Here is a 19,515-nt window from a genome sequence, read left to right on the forward strand (position 1 = left end):
CCAGGCCCCATCAGCCATGCAGTGCATCTCAGAGAGACACCCAGCACACACACACAAATACATACCTAAAAATCAAGATCATTAAGTCAGCAAATGTGTTTAAATAGCAAACAAGCTACTGAAAAGCACAGAAAGGTCACAAAATGTGAAATGAAAGCAGCTCTTCTGTTCTCCATGCCAGCAGAACTGGTCTTGCCTCAGAGGATATATTAAGAAGAGTCAACCTTCATTTTGAGCACGCTGCCTTTTGTCCTTCTATCACAACATTAACATTATCCCCACATAATTTTATGTATTTAATTTTACAATAGACTGTGTCAGTGAGCACTGCCTGTAAATATTTGATCACCACCGTTCCTCTAGGATTATCTTATCAAGAGTAAAGATATTAAAATAGAAATCTTGTCATATTGCTGCCTTTATACTTCCAGCCTAAGAGTTGATTGACAGAAAATGAACTGCCCGAAGTAGCTGTAAAGTGTCTTTTCACTGAGAGTTTTAATGCCAGAGGCTATAGAAAAAAAGGTTAGCTAGTCATTGGGAACTTATGCCTTAGTTACAGAGCTTTTGTACTGAAGATTAAAAAATATGAATCTGCTAGAGGTATTTTTACAAGTGTAAAATGGCGTTGGTCTTTTTGTATCTTTTTGCCATCACTAATGAGCCTTAAAAAGAGCTTTTCCTTTTTTTGCTGCACTTGAATTTTAGATGCAGCTTCACTGCAGCTCACAGACACAGGCTGAAGTTTTGCAAGAACAAGCTCTTGACTTTCCTAACCTACAAAATTTCTTTTTGGTGATAAAATGGCTTGCAAGCCAGGACTAAATGTTCTTGTCTAGCTTGGAATATCAAACCACTGCAGACAAGTCAAGGTTTCTATTTATGGCCAGCTAAAGACACACTGGTAATGTTGTTTTAATGTTCCTAAATTGTGCTGAAATTGTCATGTGTCTGAAGAGCACCACACTGCAAATATACAGCTGCTCCCTGAGGGCTCCTCAGCCTGAGCTCCAGCACGGATCAATGGGAGATTTTGCTGGAGTAAGGACCCAAGTGCCAATTCAGGAAGGTACAGCACGAGCAAACTTTAATCACAGGCTTAGAAATCAATAAAGAAGCTGGCTGGGGTGAGCAGACAGGGAGGGGTGTGGGTCCCACATCTCTGCAGCTCCTGCACCCAGGTGGGCACTGGGGCAGCAGCTCCGGGCATCCTGGCATCTTTAATAAATCTGGATTTGTCTTGGCCTGATCCCGGAGGGCAGGAGAAGGACAGATCTGTCCCATTGCAATGACAAACTGCAGCCACCAGCATTAAACCACCCAAAGTCTTCCAGACATTAACAAAATGTTATTGTGGGATGGCTGAGGCTGGAGTGGCCAGAGACAGCAACCTGGAGCTTTCTGCTTTAACCAGAGCATCCCTCCCACTTTTCTACCCTCCAACATGAACAATAACTGTATGAAATGAAACTAATTGCACATTCAGCAGCCCATTGTTGAGCTGTCATAAAGGGATTTACATGGGTGGCTCCATTAACAGCAGTGGGTGGTCCCCTCCTTGCTCTCCATGGGCTCAGAATGTAGAGAAGCTTGTTCTAACATTTCACTCATGAGAAAGGTCAAGAGCTGTGCTTTTTGTTCAGAGTGCTCAATATATTCAATTAAAATATACTGCTGTGTTCATCAGCTATTAACTGTCTTTGCAATAGCTGTAATTAAACAGGTACTTCCCTGTGAAAGAAAATCTTTCAAGACAAATTCTGACATGGGGAGAGAGTGGGAATTTCTCCAGAATGGGTTTGCTTTGTGTCTCCACATGAATCCCTCAGGCACTGGGTGTTTTCCTTTGCCTGCTGTTGAAGCAAGGATGGCTTGGAGGTGATGGGCAGATCCAGGTCCTGGCATGGCCCTTCCCTGGGCACACGGGGTGAGCTGGACACCAGCAGATGCTTGGCAATGGTGGGAGAATAAAACCAGCCAGGCAATTTCTTCAATCAGGCAATTCACTTGCAGAAACAACATTTACGAAGTTCCACTTAGAGCGTCGGGGTTAAGAAATGGAGAATGAGAGGAGTTGGCTGCTCAGGAGAGTTTAACAAACTCAGAGGTTTCAGAGGGTTCAGCAGCTGGCGACACCAATGCAATGGGTGGAAGAGGTAAAGCCACACAGCCTGCTTTGAAAACTTCCTCCAAAAAGCCTGAAATGAAGAAAAACCCCAAAAGGCAGACTAGAGGAAATCAGAGGAAGGAACTGAAAGAAGAAAAAAAGAAATTACCTGAGCCAACTGTTCTAATTATATACACACAGCAGTCAAACAGTGATAGCAATTGTTGGCACTCTTAAGACGGATAGCAGGGAAATGGAGATACAGAGGAAAATAACACACATTAAGGAATTAGTATTCAATTATGCTAAAGAAGGGGGTGTGTATTTACATTAGTCAGAAATCAGGCATGCAGAGAGATGGGTGACAGCAGGGAGAAGTACAGCTAGAAAGCCAGAGCGTGGTTGTGACAGGTTTCCCTGGTAGCTGTGAACAAGGGGGTGCTGAACCAGGCATGGCACCACCAGCACTGCTGGATTATGTCACAGCTTTTTGCATTTGACAGCATCCAACATCAGCTGCAGAAGCCTCCAGGCAGAGGGATGGAGCAGGACACAAGGAAATCCAGAACCTTGGTGCACCACATGGGATAAACTCAGTGTGCTCCCTCTTGCCATGGGGCTGTGGGGACAGTGGAGTGCCTCTTACCATGCTGTACCAGTTTTGAGCTCCTGTGTGTTCATGTTCCTCCAGGTCCTTTCACTAAAATATCCCAAAGCTCCTTGTGTGTTTGCCATCATCCCCACCAGATTCCCTCAGCAAACAGCCCTGCTCCTCTGCTGAGGTCTTTAATACAGAATGATCAAAGTAAGCTGCTGCCCAGTCCTTGAAAAAGCTCTCTTACCATTACTGGGCCCTATTAGCCAATTCCTCACCTATTTCTGAGTTATTTAATTAATCCCCATCTTCTCCAGCATGACTTGCAGTGTTAGATATTCAGAACACAAAAGCAGGGGATTCACTGAAATCCTGGAGGAGGGGAACTGTTGGATTTCCTTTATCTACAAGATCAGTTAGGGATTTCAGGTTAATCTTGCTTGATAAATCATGTTGCATTTTATCACATTTGCCTTCATGTCTCTGTAAATGGTCTTTCTCTCAGAAAAATGTGACCAAGCTCTCAGTACTAGACCCAGCAAGCTTTTCTTAAATACCTGCACAACATGGGACTCACTGCTTGTACAAAATCCACCCCTGAGCTTATAAAATGGTCAAGCACCCACCTTGAAAACGGCAGGAGAAAGAATGCCTACTCTTTGCTGTTGGGAACCCAAGCCTCCTCCTTAGGTGCCCAATAAACCCAGCAAACACTTTATTTACATAAAATACCCCAAAAATGTCCTGTTGTAAGTTCCTGCTGGTTGACCAGAATCTATAAAATCCAGCTCAGCATGGGCTCATGTGTTTGGGATTTAGTTTCTGCACATCTTTCTTAACCTCCAGTTTTGCTGCAAATCCTCCTTGTCCAAAAGCCAGGTATTTTTCCCCCTTTGAGGAGGAGGCCACATAACCTGTTCATATACTCCTGCCCTGTGCTTTGAGCCAGCTGCTCTCCCTCCAGTCTTCTGGTCCTCCTCATGCCCTGGGTTTGTAGAAGTTGTGCATTTGAAAAGTCTTTCCAAGGTCTAAATCTCAACAAGTGTCCCTTCATCCTTCCCTTCCTGACCTATTCACTCAGCTTGCCTTATTGCCAAAGTTTCTTTCATTGTGCCACTTAGATTCTGCTAATTCTTCTTCTTTTTAATAACATATTTTTCATCCAATTCTGCTTCCAGTTCCTTCCTAATGTTTTTTTTTTTTCCTTTTAAACTGATCTGGAGCAGGTGGGACCTGCCTGCTGAGTGACAATGCAGATGGTGGAGTTGCAAAGCTCCTTGGGTGGTCAAGCACTTCATGAATTTTGAGACAGAGATAAACAAAAAAATGGCCAAAAGAAAAGTCTTTCCAGGGAGCAGAAAATCAAAACAACAGCTTTGGCTGGCTGCATGTAGGCAGGAATGTGTCACTGCCTTGAGCTGCCCAGGTGTGTGTGCCCAGCTGAGTTTCCAGCTACTGCCCCATCCTGAATTTATCCAGCAGCACCTGCAAGCCCCACTGAGTCCCCCAACCAGAAGGGAAGGGAACACTGAATCCCAAGCCTCTCCTGATGCAAACCAGGCTGCAGATGATAAAAATACCCATCAGTATCAGTGCCACAGACACCAAACAGAAGATTTCTAGTCAAGTCCAGCAGCTGAGAAGCAAAGCATCCCTTTCCACCCTGGGCGTCCTCTCCAAAGGCCCAGCCACCTCTGCTGGCCCTGCAGCAGGGACCTGGCTCTGCCCTGTCCCCAGCCACCCTCCAGAGCCACTTTTGGACTAGGCTGAGACACTGACTGTCAGGAAAACAAGAGGGAAAATTAACAGTGGCAAGACAGCAAGCCTGGGTGTGTGCACACCTGTGCATCTCCCTCAGGACAGACTGCAGCACACTCCCTGTTTGTCAGGCTAAACACAGCCAGATGCCAGGAAACGCTCACAGGGGTGGCAGAGGGGGAATTGAAATCTCATTGTTTGTAGAGTGGCATCAGGGGACAGAGAAACAAATACAAATGCTCAGGCACAAGCTCAGCCAAGGGTGTTTGGGGCACTCAGTGTCAGTTCCTGAACAGGGGGGGCAGCAGCAGCAGCTCACAGAGACGGGGACTTCCCCCAGACCCTCTGGGCAGGTGAGATGGGCACTGCTGAGCACAGCTGAGCCAAGCACCAGAGCCACAGCCTCTGCAAAATGCTTGTATTCACCAGATATAGATAATATATAGATATAGAATGTGTTCAGGTATTTATATACTAAGATATTTACATATCTAAACTCCAATGCTTTTTAATGTTTAAAATATGTGCATATATATATATATATATATATATATATAGTGGTTGTATATATATAAAAAGACCTTTTAAAAAGTCTTTAGAGATACAAACATGCATATGCATTTACAACACTTTTCTAAATATATTTATACACACACATATTATCTTATTATCTTATTATATTATATTATTATATTATTATGTTATTATATTATATTATTATTATATTATGTTATATTATTTACATGTGTATTAAAGATCTCATATAAACATAAGTATATAAAGGTCTTTTAGAGGGCTATATGTGGATATATATATATTTATATGCTTTACTTATTTATATAAGTATCCTACATTAAATTATTATAAGCAATAAATATTATTAGATGTACATATACTATAAACCATTAAATTACCTAATATTATCATGCATCTCCGAGTATTGAGGAGTCAGTGCTGGGGTGTGATGGAGGGGCAGAAAAAGAGGCCAGGATGGATCTGGTATCACCCCACTTTGTGCCAGGAGAAACCACCCAAGTGCAGCCACCAAATGTGCACATCTTACTTTTAAATCCATGGGCTGCTGCCTTTGGGTGTGACAGGTGCCCTTACCCCTCTCTTTGCTGCTGCCCCCATCAGGAGCTGTGCTGTCTGTCTGTCTGTCTGTCTGTCCAGGTGCTGTGTGCTGGCTGGTGCCACGTGCAGCTGGGACAGAGGAGCTGTCATGCTGTGACATTTCTCTCCTTCTCTGGCAAAGGGATCCTGCTGAAAGAAGTGAGGGAACAGCATGAAAATCCCAGCCAGAGGCTGACAAGCAAACTGACATTTAGCAAAAAAGAAAATAAAAGTAGGTGAGGTGGGAAGAAAAGCCTGGGTGGGTAGCTCAGATTTTGTCTACAGCTGCAAATTTTTGGGTGGGCCTTTCTGACTCCACAAATGACTTGCAGACACTTCCAGTCCTAAAATGCCAGGACAGGTGTTTCCCCCTGTTTTTGCTGTCATTAGCAGCTCTCCCTGACCTGCAGCAGCTCTCCCACACCCAGAAGAGCAGCAGTGGCTGAGGGAAGTTTGTCTCCAGCTCCAGCAGCAGAGGGAGGTGGGCAGGCAAGGGTTAAGTAACAATTTATTTACGAGTGACAGGGGTGTGCAGAAACCTGGAAGATTTTTTTTCCAGTTTTCATTTGGTGGCAGACACTTTATGGGCAGTTCTGCTGTCCCTGGGAATGTCAGTGTGAAATGGAAAACTGGTGGCATTTACAGGCTGAAGTTTCTCTTTGTCCTCAATGACAAAATTAAGTGGAAAAATTTAAAAACTAACCCATGAATGTTCTTAACCAGGAGAACCTCCAGCCTGTTTTTATGCCAGCTCTCACTCTGGCTGGTTAGACTCCCTGCTTTCTGCAAGAGGTCTGGTTGAGCTGCTGGTGGACAGCACTGCTCTCCACTCAAACTACTTCTCACTCACTCATACCCTGCACTTCCACTGTTACAGAGAGCAGATGTGAAGGCTTACCTTGGGACAGATACATTCTGTACACAGCATTAACTTCACACCCATCCAGTCCCCATTTTAATTACACAGCCAGTGGGGGACCCAGGATAGTTTGCTGGCAGAGCAGTTGGTTTCATCAGCAATTCCCAAGCTGTCTGCAGCATCCTCACTCATGCAGGATGAGCTGCACTGGAGATCCAGCCCATGGCAACCAAGGATGCACTGCCTGACTTCAGGGAAAACATCCCAGAAAAGTGTAAAACTGCCAGGGCACACCTCTGGGCTGCTACAAGCTCCAGCCTGAGTTTCATCTTAAACATGAGTAGTTTGGAGAAACCTTAATGGGATATGAAATGTGAGGCCAAAAGATATTGAAAGGATATAAAATACAACTTGGACGTAGATCACTGAGGAAGTTTGTTTGATCTGTGACCCTGTCAGGGAAACATCACTGTGACAGGTCCCTGCAGGCTGCATCTCACTGCTAATAAAAGCCTTTAGCAGCTCTCAGAGAAGGGTTTGATCAGAGCCTCTTGCTGGGTTTAACAGGTGGCAGAGCACAAGGCAGCATTGGTTTGTCACTGCATTATGAGCTCAGGTGAGTGAGCAGAGCATGGGGACAGCAAAGGGACACTGCAGAGGGCTGGGTGCCACCACCAAGGGCATCACCAGCAGAGACAGAGCAGTCATTACTCCACTTTACCCAGCCCTTGCTGGCCCACACCTGGAATTCTGTGCTCAGTTCTGGCCCTGTGACATAAAAAGGATGTGGCCAGGCAGAGAGAGCCCAGAGAAAGGCTGCAGAGGTGAGCCAAGGATAGGGAAGGGCTGCCACGTGAGGAAAGGCTGAGAGAGCTGGGTTTGTTCAGCCTGGAGCAAACAAGCCTTGGGGAAGGCATTTATAGCCATGCTCCAATATTTAGAGGGTGGCTACAAAGAAAACAGAGACTCCCTTTTCACAGAATCCCAGGGAAAACGGAGGGATAATGGCTACAAATCACTTCTGGGAAGATTCCAACTAGACACAAGAACATTTTTCACAGTGGAAGCAATCAGCCAGTGGAATAATCTCCCCAGGAAGTGGTGGATCCCCTGACACTGGACACTCTGAGATTCAGCAGGGCAGGGTGATGGACCATCCTGTCTGACACTGCTTTTGCCAAGAAATGTTGGACCAGGTGATCCTTGAGGTCACTTCCAGCCTGGGGCTCTATGATTTGACACATCTCCTCTTTGAAGTGACATAAGAAATGTCCTTTTGCTCATGCAAAAGGATGAGGGAAATTTACCTTTGCTCATGCAAAAGGTAAAGCAGGGAAAATTCTAAAAGAGCAGCATTTAATCCATCAAACCCACAGCATTACACCCAGGTAAGGAGACTGCTTCTGCTGTTGTTCCTTCCCAAGGTGAACCAAAAAAAGGGCCATTTTGCTACTTTCTCCTTTAAATTTTTTTCCAGGTGACAATTGGCTCTCCTGAACCCTTTCCCCACAGCCACTTCTTGTTAGCAGAGCTGCCCTTCTCACTGCCCAGAGTGCAGCAATTCCATCCTCTGGTTCCAGCCCAAGTGAGAAATCATCAATATCAACGTCAGGTGAAATTAAAATTGTCCCTGTGAGTTATTCTATGACACAAGCTAGCACTGGCTATATTAAATCTTATTAATTAATGTTAAATTAATTATTCTCCTTGCCTATAAACACAGAGTGTTACTGTGGAACACAGAAGCAATTATTATCCAGGATGCTTCAAGGTACAAGTTTCAGCATCACAAAAGCTGCATATTTGTTAGAAACAGAATGACAAATCTGTCACTGTTAGAGCCACTCTACCAGGACAACAAAAATCCTGAATAAACTGCAATAGGTCAACAATTTGCCAGAAATATCAGCTGAATCAGGAGCCTGAGGTTTCATCTCACTGGAACACTACACAATATGTGCACAAAGAGCACTACCTCAGCATAACTCTGTGTCGCTTTCCGAGGGGCCAGCAAGGCGTGGCTCGTGTTTCACTGCCTTCTGCTCATTCAGCTTTAATTCTTTGCTGCTCCTCTGCTTTGGGGATGGGTGAGGAAGGGCATGGGGGAGCTTTGAGGATGGTGGGACAGAAAAACTCTGCCTCTTGCAGGACTGTGTCCTTCACAGTGGCAGCCGGTGGAGTACAGCAGTGGGCAAGACTCAGCTGAACTGAGCAGGTTTCAGCAGGCAGGGCCCTGACTGTTCCTCACTGCCTGGGAAGGGAGGCAAAGAGCAAGACAGCAAGTCTCGCTTTGTTTCTGCTTGCTGGGAAAATGTTCTCCAGCCAGCAGTGCTTTTGCAGTGCCCTTGCTGTGCCCTCCCCATGTGGCTGTATGGACAAGGGGGTGGCTGCCCTATTCCCACAGGATCCTGCAAACTGGGGTGGAGTGGTGTAAATGGTCTATCAGGCTGGGGGATAACAAGCCACCAGCTATCTGCCAGCTGCTCACCAGGTCATGGCTGTGCTCCTTCAGAAGGCAGAAATGCTCTTGGTGTCCGTGCCTCCCAGAGAGACTGCTGATGACATTTATCCAGGTCATGACTTTCTCAGTGGTCCTGGGAGACCTGGAAGGCAAAGCTCTCAAACAAAAGCCTTGATGGCCTTTTGAAAAGCTCATCTCTCTGTTTCCCTGCTTGAAGCAGAAGAGGGAAAAAATGCCCCTTTACTGAAGTTGTTATGCCATGAGTCATTTGTGGTGCACAGGAGATGGGCCAGCTTCCCTCTCTGCGCCGCAGTGATTTGACTAATTACTTCTATCTGCTCCAGCAGAAGAGCAGCCTCCTCCAGCCTTTCTGCTGCCTGCGCCCTGTCTGTCAGCAGCAGAGGAGGGGGAGGTGATGGGAAACAGTGTCCTTCTGCTTTGAGTGGTGCCATTTGGTCTGGTCCTTACCCCTGCTGGGTGGCAGGTCCCAAATTCGAGCTCAGTGAAACACCGGAGCCTCCAAAGCCCAGACTGGGTAACTGGTTATTGTGGGCTGGACTGGTTATTTGGGGCTGTCGCACAGGTGTTCTCATCCCCCCAACAGTCAGTGGCCCATTTTGCACCAGCCCATGTCTCCATGTGCCCCTGGGGCACAGGACAGGGAGGATGCACATCCCATTCCCCCTGTGGTACTCCCGGCCATCAGAGCATCCCCGGGGTTTAGGCATGGAGCAGCCATCAGGCTTCAAGGGAAACAATATGGAATTTTAGGGCAGTATTTTCTTTCAGCTTGCATCTGATGAGTTCCCATGGAGGATTTGGGGGCTGAAGGGTCACAGGTCTCACTCCAAAACATCATCCAAAACAACTGGACAGAGGGTGAGGATAGGGACAGGCATGGGGCTTCTTCCAGCACTTCCAAAATGCTTCAGTCTCCTCTGAGTGCTAAACAAGGCCCAGGGTTTCCACAGCTGTTAATTGGAGGTGAATGTTATTAAAGAATATTAGAAGGAAAAGACAGCTGCATATACAAACTAATTGTATTTTTACACTTGTTTAAAATCACAACTCTGATTTTTAATTATAGTGGATCAAAGAAAACAACCATATTAATCCAATGTAATCACGTGTGAGTTGATAACAACACTGTATTTAATTGGCAGTAAGCTCAGGCAATGCTAAATACAAATGAAAAGCACTGACACATTTTGAAGACTAATTAATATGACAGACTGGTAGCAAATGCATTGTTTATTAGTACTAATTTCCAGTGGCTGGTTCAACACCATTTTGTTGCCACAATCCCCAGTGCTGTGTCCATCAATGCATGATATTTAAAAGGAAAATTAAATACAATTTATTTTAAGAAGGAACAAAGTAGTTCAAAGATAATTAAATTATGTATTTCAAATACCAAGTTGCAGATAAAGAGCTTTAAAATACAGGATTTTTCTCTTTCCCCTTGATATGTGCATATAATTCACATTAATGTGCCACATCAGTGACAGAAGACATTTCTTTCTCTGCACATTTTAATGCAGTTAACAAGTGGAGATTTTTTTCAGGGCTGACACAACTCTCAGAGAAGTAAACAGAAGGATTACCCTCAGGACCCTGCCAAAGCCCAGCAACTCATTGGAAGAATTTCCCTTGACTCCCATGGACTCTCAATCATATTTTAAGCTTTTCAGATCAGGACCTGTTATTTTCTTTTTTCATCCTTAGCAAGTACCTAGCAGAAATGAAGACCATTCATTCAGGAAACATCTTTTAAATGCAGTGTCCTGAAAGTTTGCTAAGGCTTTCCAGAGATTTGTGAGCATTAAAATTCTCCTACCTGACTGCACCACCTTGCACAGCTGGTTATGGACTGCAATGGCACATATTTGTCACACCTTGTTACAGCCTTGGTCAATAGAATAATGGAATAATCAATCATCTATATTTTAGTGTGAGACAAAATAAATACAGTGCATAATAGTCAATCAGGTCTTCACCAAGGAAAAGTTGAACAATTACAGTGGTTGTCAGTGGCAAACTGCCTATGATAAGTATGCAAACATTGACCCCAAGTGTTACACTGAGAACATGGAAATTAAAACCATCTATCTTACTTGATTCAAAGTCTCCCAGATAACAAGGGTGGTATTTAAGGAAAACCTCAGCTGGACTTGAATTGCTTCTTTCTGTTAGATTAGAATTAAATTCAGTCAAAATTTAGAAAATAGTTTTAATTAAAGATACTTCACTAGCTCATAAATTATACATTCTCTGTCCTGTTGCAAAGTGTGAGTCTGATATTAGGTGTCAGAGCTGCAGAGGATTCCTAAAGGTTAGTTCACATTTATGTGCTGTATAAGCAGACTTTTGGGAACGAAGGAGTAATTATTGAAGTTCCCAAATTGCTACCCCAGTCTGCTCAGCAAGTGCAGCCTCCCAGATTTCAGCAAAAGCAGTGTTTTCTTCAGAAGCTTAGTACTAATATGCAAAATAAGATGGTCAGAAGAGACCTTGGCCAAAAGCAGGCATTGGCATAGAATCAAGCATGAAATATTAATAGATAATCATCTAGAAACTAATTACAAAATGTAAAAAGTCCAGCTATCTTGCACAGACCACTGCAAGGAAGAGTATTTCAGTTTCATTAGCACAGTAGCAGAAGGAGAATTCTTGCAAAGTAGTTTTCTGAGCTTCCTACTGCTCATACCAATGTACATCTATGCTCAATAAAGCAATATTCATTTAAATTAGCAGCATAAAAAAAATTACCTAACAATGAAGGTAATAACTCACTGAAACATACTTGTCCCGGTTTCAGCTGCTATAGAGTCAATTATCTTCTCAGTAGCTGGTGCAGGGCTGTGTTTGGGTTTTGGAGGAGAATAACACCAAGAGCACCCCAAAGTTTAACTGGGGCCAGGCAGTGCTCACTCTGAGTCAGAGAATTTCCACAGTCCCATGTCCTGGCAGGGAGCAGAGCATGAGAAGCTGGAGGGGCCTGGCTGCACTGTCCTGACCTGGCCAAGGGGATGTTCCACATGCTCAGGGCATCAACTGGGGGGAGCCACTGATTGAGGCTGAGCATCCATCTGTGGGTGGTGAGAGACTGTCCTCTGAATCACTTGGAATAAAATCATCCTGGTTTTTATTCCACTATTTTCTTTTCATAACAACAACCACAACATCATGTTGTTATTATTCTTGTTAATATTGCTATTAAAGTTATTTACACTATTAAACTGTTCTTATATCAACACATGAATTTCGCCTGTTTTCCAGGTTTCCTCCCCATTGCACTTGGGAGGGCAGGGAGTGAACCAGTGATTGTGGGTTCTCAGTTGCCAGCTGGGATTAAACTGTGTCAATACTGTAGACAGACATAAGAAAACAAGACAAAGCAAAGAAATATTGAGAGCAATGCCTTCCTAAAAATTCTGGATTCCAGTGTAAGTATTGGATCATCTCTAGGAACACAGACCAAAATGAAATGGCTGCTCATGTAAAGGTGGCAGACTTTGTGACTAGCTTGAACTCTAATCTCATCTTAAAACTCACTTGGTCCAAATAAATTAAAATTATATTTAGTGGGAACTGGCTGGACTCAGATTTAAGAATGAGTCAAAAAGCCATCTCTGTACTCTCCATCCTTGCATTGCTCTGTCAGCAATAGTGCCAAACTCTCCTGCCAACATCTCCACACCAGGAACTGGTTTGTGCCAGCACACCTAGCTGTGGCAGTCCTTCCCTAATTGCTAGGCCAGGTAACAAAGGCAGCCTTACCCTGAGTGAATTTATTCATGCATTTAATGTCAAGCTTATGCCCCACCTGTGCCCCGGCCTTGCCCACTGTGGTGAGCAAAGGGGCACATCACATCCACCACCCAAGGTCTCTGCTGAATCCTCTGCCACGCTGCCAAGGGTGCCACTGCAGCCCAAAAGGAGCCTGGCAAGCTCTGCCTTGGGGACTGGGGCTGCCCTGGGTGACACAGATCCTCAGCAGCCTCTGGCCAGGAACTGCAGCATTTTCAACCCAGCCTCCAACACACACTGGCAAGGGCTTGGCACTGAGGCAGTGGGTAACAGATGCCCATCAGGGCTGGAGATGAAGATAGGAGGATGGGAGAGGTAAACAGGGAATTTGGAGGAGAACTGGAGACATTATTGATTTGCAGCATTGCTGAGAGGCCTCTTTGCTGCTAGGCAGAGCTGGCACTCAGCAAGATGAGACCCTCCATCCAAAGAGTGGCTGTGATTGCCTGAACCACTGAAGATGCACATCAGTGCATCCTGAAATGTCCTTGTACACTGACCCAGCAATTAGCAGGCTGCTGGTTCAGAGCAGGGAGCTGAGCCCTCTCTGCAGCTCTCAGCTGCATCCACCACATCGTGGAGCTTTGCAGAGCCACAAAAACCCCTCTGAGATGGTTTCAAACACCCAGCACTGATTATTCAGATAAGCCACGATGAGATAAGCTGTGATATCATCAGAGAGGGTGCAAGGCACTGTCACAAGAGGGAGAGAGATGGGAAGGATGTGAACTCTATTGAAGCGGTCCCACAGTGAAACAGTTTGCAGAGAGTGCACAACTTCCTGACAGCTCTCTGCGAGCAGCTCCTTTGATTGCACTGCTCTGTGAAGGAGCACTTGTCACTTTTTATTGAAGGAGAGGCAAAGAAAGCAAAGCAGCTTGTTGCCAGGAGAAAAGATGCCACTCACTTTAAGTTAAAATATAGACAGTTGCAATGCCCTGGCTGCTGGTGATGGAGGACCAGCAGAAGTGTGAAGGAAGTATCAATGCAGGGCAAGAAAAAGAAAACAGCAAGAGACTAAAAGCACAGAGCAGGGAAGGATGAGGCTCAGACTGCCTGTGTGTAACCAGGAATGCCTGACCATGCATGAAGGGAAAACAGCAGCCACATGCCCTCCAAAACCAGCAGCTCCATCAGGCTGAGCTGGGGGCTGTTCCCACAGCTCTTGTACCCAATACCTGTGAGACACCTGGACTGGGGTAAACCCAGACTCAGAATGTCCCAGTGCAGAGGAGCTGTTTAAATCCCCTCTAATAACAGTGCCGTTGTTTAGCATTGCATTGGTCCCTCCTTGTTATCCTCTCCCAGCAGGTGAGCAGCTCTAATCACCCTGGGGAAGAGCTGCAGCCCTGCTCAGCCTGTCCTGCAGCTCTGCCTGCCCACACCATCAGGCTCAGTGAAATCCACCTTGCAGAGCTGGAAATCCCTCACCCCAAAGCAAGAGTATTAAAGCTTTGTGATTGTATCTCTGTAACCCAGCAAGCAGAGGAAAACAACCTGGAGAAGGTACAAAAGCTCAACGGGAGCAGCCCCTTCCCCCCCTTCATTTGTCAGGATTCTGCTTGTTCAAGATAGTAATCAGCAAACAGAAAACCCTGCACAAAGAGGCTCTGGTGGAGAAAGCCCAATTTCCCCTCAGCCTCTGGTGCTTCTGCTGAGAGTTACTGTGGAATATTAAAAGGCACAAGAGATGACAGAAGTAACTGCAAAGATGGAGGAAATGACTCTGCAATATAGAACAAAAATGCAAGGCAATATTACAGTATCCCAAGTACCACAAGGCAAAGCATTTCCCACTGAAACTGGGAAAGCTGCTATTTAACAGCTGGATCCTGCAGACAAACCAATTTACTTCCATGGTTTTTTACTTATAGTGTAGCAGAAAATATAAATAGCTACTGTTTTCCTAAATTCAGCTTCATCCTTGCCCTATTTGTCAACACAACTGGTGTAATTTCTAGCAAGACTCTTAGACTGTACCTCCTCACCCACACTTTGGGAGATGTTTTTCAATTCCAGCCACTTGTCCAATGGCAGAAAGGCTCCAACACCTTGTCCCACCTACCAGGATTTAAGGATCATATTCCTGGGCAATAGAAGGAGCACAAATCTGATGAGGAGCAACTGAGGGAACTGGGGGTTTTTAGCCTGGAGAAGAAGAGGCTTAGGGGAGAATTTATCCCTCTCTGAAAGGAGGTTATAACCTGGCAGGGGTTCATTTCTTCTCCCAAGCAAAAAGCAACAAGACAAGATGAAATTTCCTCAGGTTGTGCTGGGTGGGTGTTAGGCCAGATATCTGGAGCTTGGGAATCTCTGCTCTGGTGCCTGGAGCACCTCCTCCCCTCCTCCTTCCCCAGCCTTGCTCTCTGCAGAGCTGCTCCTCTCCCAGACACTCCCCCTCACCCCAGCTGCAATCCTGTGCAGGGGTTTGGTTTCCTCTGTCCTTATTAAAGCTGTTATCCCAGAGGCACTGCCAGCCTGCACCACCCCTGAAGGGCTCAGCCTTGGCCAGGGGCAGCTCTGCCTTGGCTCTATCAGACACTGGGGAAGCTTCTGGCAGCTTCTCACAGAGGCCACCCTTGTATCCCCCTGCTACCAAAACCTTGAAATTTGACACACAGACCTGATAGAATCTTACAATCCTGCAATCCTAAGTGTAGAAATCACAAATGGTGTATCTGTCCTGAACAGATGAGGGATAAAGTCACTGAAATCCCCATTCATTCACTTTAGAGGCATTAAAACACAATTAACTTGGCATGCTGCAATGGAGGGAAAAGTGGAGGGGCTGATTTTTCATTGTTTCTAGTCATGCTGTATTTTCCTTTTCCTATGAGCACAAGGGCTCACTCAGATTCCACAGGGTGCCTCTAATGCCAGTGTGTGTCTCATGGCAGCACACAGCCATCCATCCTGGCCATGGAGAGCACTTGCTAAGGAGTTACACACACATTTGGCAACAGGCAGTACCAATGTCACCTTCCAAACCAAGGAGCAAACAGAGGAACAGCCTTTCCCTGGAAGCAGAGCAGGCAGAGGCTCCAATCCTGCAGTACTGGGTTCTCATCTGGACCTGGCTGCATTTCCTGAGACTCATTTCTCCTCATCTCAGCCTCTGGCAGGGACAGGTGGCATATGGACACCTTCCTGCTCCTGCCCATCCTGCCAGAGGTCACAGCTTTCCATTCCCCAGCAGCCTGGGGGTGGTTCCACAGTGCTTACTGTGAGCTCTTCCCATCCTTTCTGCCTTTTGGGCTCATCAGCTCTCTGCTGTGCCCTGACTTTGTGAGGGACTCCAGGAGTGACCCTGCCAGCTCCAGAACCATGGGACCTTTTCCTCCAGTGAAACCCCAATTTCTGTACAGAGCTCCAGCACACCCCAGGCACTGAGCCCTGGCAGCGTCCCCCATGCCAGCAATGAATACGGGATAAGGGAACCTCACAAGTGTCTGTTAGGAAAATTAATCCACAAACATCAGAGGTTTATGTCCAAAATGGAGACAAGGGAGTCCTTTTACTTTATTCCAATAAAGGGAGAGGCCATGGGGCATTCCCCCGGGATCCCTCTAATTTTTGGAGGATGTAGCCTCCCTTTTTATCCCAATTTCCCAGCCACATTTCCCTTCTCTCTTTCCCCCTTGGCTGAGGTACTTGAGAGGTACAGACTTCCCAGAATGCCTGATACCAAAGATTCCCCTCGAATTTATAACCCTCCCTTTTATTTTTTAATTCTTATGGAATTTAGGGGTTTTTCTTCCCCATTGTTCCTTTCATCTTTCAATGTCTAATTTCACTTCTCAGCAAACCTAAAGTTTATTTGTAAAAGCAAAATATCTTTTTCCATTTATCAATCAGCAGAACCCTTCCCATTGTTTCCTTTATCTCCCAGGGCCAGTTTTATCTACCAGCAGACCCAGAGATTGTTTGTAAAGACAAATCCACCATTCCTGTCATGTCAAACACAGCATGACAGCAGTGCCATGGCCCGTGGGGACAGGCCAGCACTGGGGACAGGGCACACAGAGCCCCCAGGACACAGAGCCAGCGCTGTCCCACAGCACCTGGGGAGCACAGCGGGTGTGCCTGAGCTGAGACAGCATCTCTGCTGTGTGAGCAAGTGAAAAGGCTTTTTTGCTGTCTTTTGAGGTTGTTTTTTCCTTTTGTTTTTAAGAGAGAAGACTGCAGATCTTGTCTGTCCCGGGAAATGCGTTATAAAACTGCAATTTGCCTGTCTTGGCTCTTTCACCCCAGCATTGACCCCAAAGATGAACTCCCACGAACAAGTCTAATCCTGTTTTTCATGTTTCCCCAGGCTAATGAATATTTATGAATTGTTTCTCCAGAGCCAAAGCATGGCCCTTACAACCGGCCATGATAGTTCAATTTGTTTGCTTGCCAATTCTTCCAATTGTTTTTTTGTTGTTGTTCTTTTTGAAACTTAGAGGAAAAAAAAGAATCTCATTCCCAGTTGGCTCTTATCAAAGTGTGTGGGGTTTTTGTTTAGTTGTTGGGGTTTTTTTTAAACTCAGCTGGTGCTTGGAGACTTTCCAATCGGCTTGAATGATTAATGTGGTGCCACTGACTTGTTTTGTGTTTGTATTAACAAAAAAAAAAAAAGAAAAAAAAAAGCACAATTCATGTATTCCAAAGAGCCAGTTAGGTATCTCTGATTGACCATACCATGTAAGTTTTAAATTGTTCTTTGTATGCACAAAATGTATAGTGAAAAGGAAGCATTTCCACAGAGATGAATCGAAAATTCAGGGTTAGAGACACGGGCAAAATACCTCCTCTCAGCAAGCTGTGTATTAGACTGTAATCATTACAAAGCCAGGTCTTAATATCTTACATTTATTTAGGGGAAAAGATTTGTTCCTTTGCCTGCTATTTATTTAGCTAGTCTAAATTCAGTTTGAATAGCAAAACAGCTTTCCCAGTTTAGCTGCATTATCAAGTCAAGGTCATTCCCCTCAGAGAAAGATCAAGATCCTCTATAAGGAAGGAAAAAAAAATAAATTACTCTCCCCCTGATTGATCTACTGAACATCATTAGCGAAGGGTAAGAGATATCTGAACATGCTCTGCAGCCCACTGATGTGCATGGTGCTTTTCAGTGTGAAACAGAAGGAAGTTATGCAATTACCTTGAGGGAAAAAACTGTTCCTTTAGTGGTGTTTGGAAATAAATAGAGTTGTGAAGGGGGGTATCCTGAAGGACTCCTACAAGCTGCAGGTTTGTGAGCCAATAAAGAGGTAAAGAATTGCAGCTCTCTTGATTTGCATTATGTGCCTCTTTGCAGGTGAGAGTTCAGCCTTTTCCAGTGCTTTTCATCCAATGTTATAATAATATCTGCAGAATTTTAATAGCACTTAATAGCATGTATTCCTCTAGAAATAATAACTGTTTGTGCTTAAACTCGTTAGATTAAGATGTGCCATTTTAAGGCCATGGCTCAGAGACTGCATGGCAAAGCACACAGGGGCTCCACCCAGCAAGGGGAAATGTCACACCAGCCAATAGATATTGCATCATAAACCCCCAAACAACAAAAATTATCACACTAATTTCTGTTATTTTATCCCTCTGTCAAAGGAGAAAAAAAAGGTCATTTGAAACCTGAGAGTGAAGGGCAGCCTTTCCCAAATCATTTTGCTGCAAGGAGACAGAACATTACCAGGGATCCTGAAATTGTTCCAGGGTTGAAATGACTCACAAGATATTATGGGGGTCTTGGACACGTGCTCAGAACTGCCCAGGGTGTGGAGAGGGTGAGTGGGCCCTGCTGCACCAGCCTGGCCAGGGCACAGGGAGATCTCCAGGACAGGAGCTGCTTCCTCTGATTTTTTGAGCACGTGCAAACACAGCTGAACCCCAGAGATGCAAATGACCATGAGCTGTGGTTAGGGCAGCACTGCAAATTCAGCACAGGGCAAGAATGCAGGGGGGGTTTGCTGGGAGGAGGTGACACTGCTGGGGTGACTGACCCACTGAAGCCCAGCCCAGAGCCATGGGCTGCCCTGCCTGCAGCCCCCAGGGACAGCTCAGGGCCCCCAGGGCATCTCCTTGCCCATTGTGCACAGACAGAGATGCACACACACCTCAGAACCCTCTGGGAGAACACCTGGAAAAGGTCTGGGAGGGCTCAGTCAGTTTTGAACTGTAACTCCTGTTTAACAATTGAAAGTGTAAACAGGGATGGCTGTGAAAAGAGCCTTTTTATCCACAGAAAGCTCCAAGACCCACGTGGCTCAGCCCCTCTGAAGGAGTGGAGGTGCTTAGTGTGACTCCACCACACTGCCAGGGGTGTTGGTGGGGCAGGGGACTGGTCTGAGAGCAGCTCAAGGATTTGAGGAAAGGCCAGCACAGCTTAAACATGTCTGCTGGCAGTGTCCTGCAGAAACCACACCACAGGGGAGAAATGGGCTACAACAATCCCCTCTGCCGCCCTGCCTGGCCACTGCCCAGGCTAAGGTGAGAACAGCCCTGCTATGGCTAGCAGTTAAAGAAAATAACAATTTTTTGCCAGCTCACCTGGATCACACCCACATTCACCCTGCTGGTGAGTCAGTGAGCTCACACCACCCACGGCAGGAGGAAATGCCCAGAGTGGGAGCGATGATAACCAGAACCCAAATCTCAATGAACCGTTAAGGAAAAACATTGCAGAAAGCCCCTGAGATCCATGCAGGTTCCTTGGGCACACACATCAGGCAGCTCTGGCAGCACACTGCTGGTTATCAGTGCTGTAAATCAAAGCAGAATTAGCATAATTTTTCAGGTCTGGGGTTTGTTTTTTACTGAGGTCATAAACA

The 19,515-nt window shown here is 45.6% G+C and overlaps 1 long non-coding RNA gene across 1 annotated transcript in view; it reads right to left on the reverse strand.

Annotated features, from left to right (window-relative positions):
- LOC113459453 (uncharacterized) overlaps positions 1-19,515 on the reverse strand; it is a 54,674-nt gene that overhangs the window by 3,219 nt on the left and 31,940 nt on the right. The window contains exons 8-9 of the long non-coding RNA XR_012582334.1: positions 8,921-9,864; positions 5,571-5,723 (exon numbers count right to left, since the gene is read on the reverse strand). This is a non-coding gene — a long non-coding RNA (uncharacterized LOC113459453). The remainder of the gene's footprint in view (positions 1-5,570; positions 5,724-8,920; positions 9,865-19,515) is intronic.

This window comes from Zonotrichia albicollis, chromosome 12 (assembly GCF_047830755.1).
Source record: "Zonotrichia albicollis isolate bZonAlb1 chromosome 12, bZonAlb1.hap1, whole genome shotgun sequence".
NCBI classification, from domain to species: domain Eukaryota; kingdom Metazoa; phylum Chordata; class Aves; order Passeriformes; family Passerellidae; genus Zonotrichia; species Zonotrichia albicollis.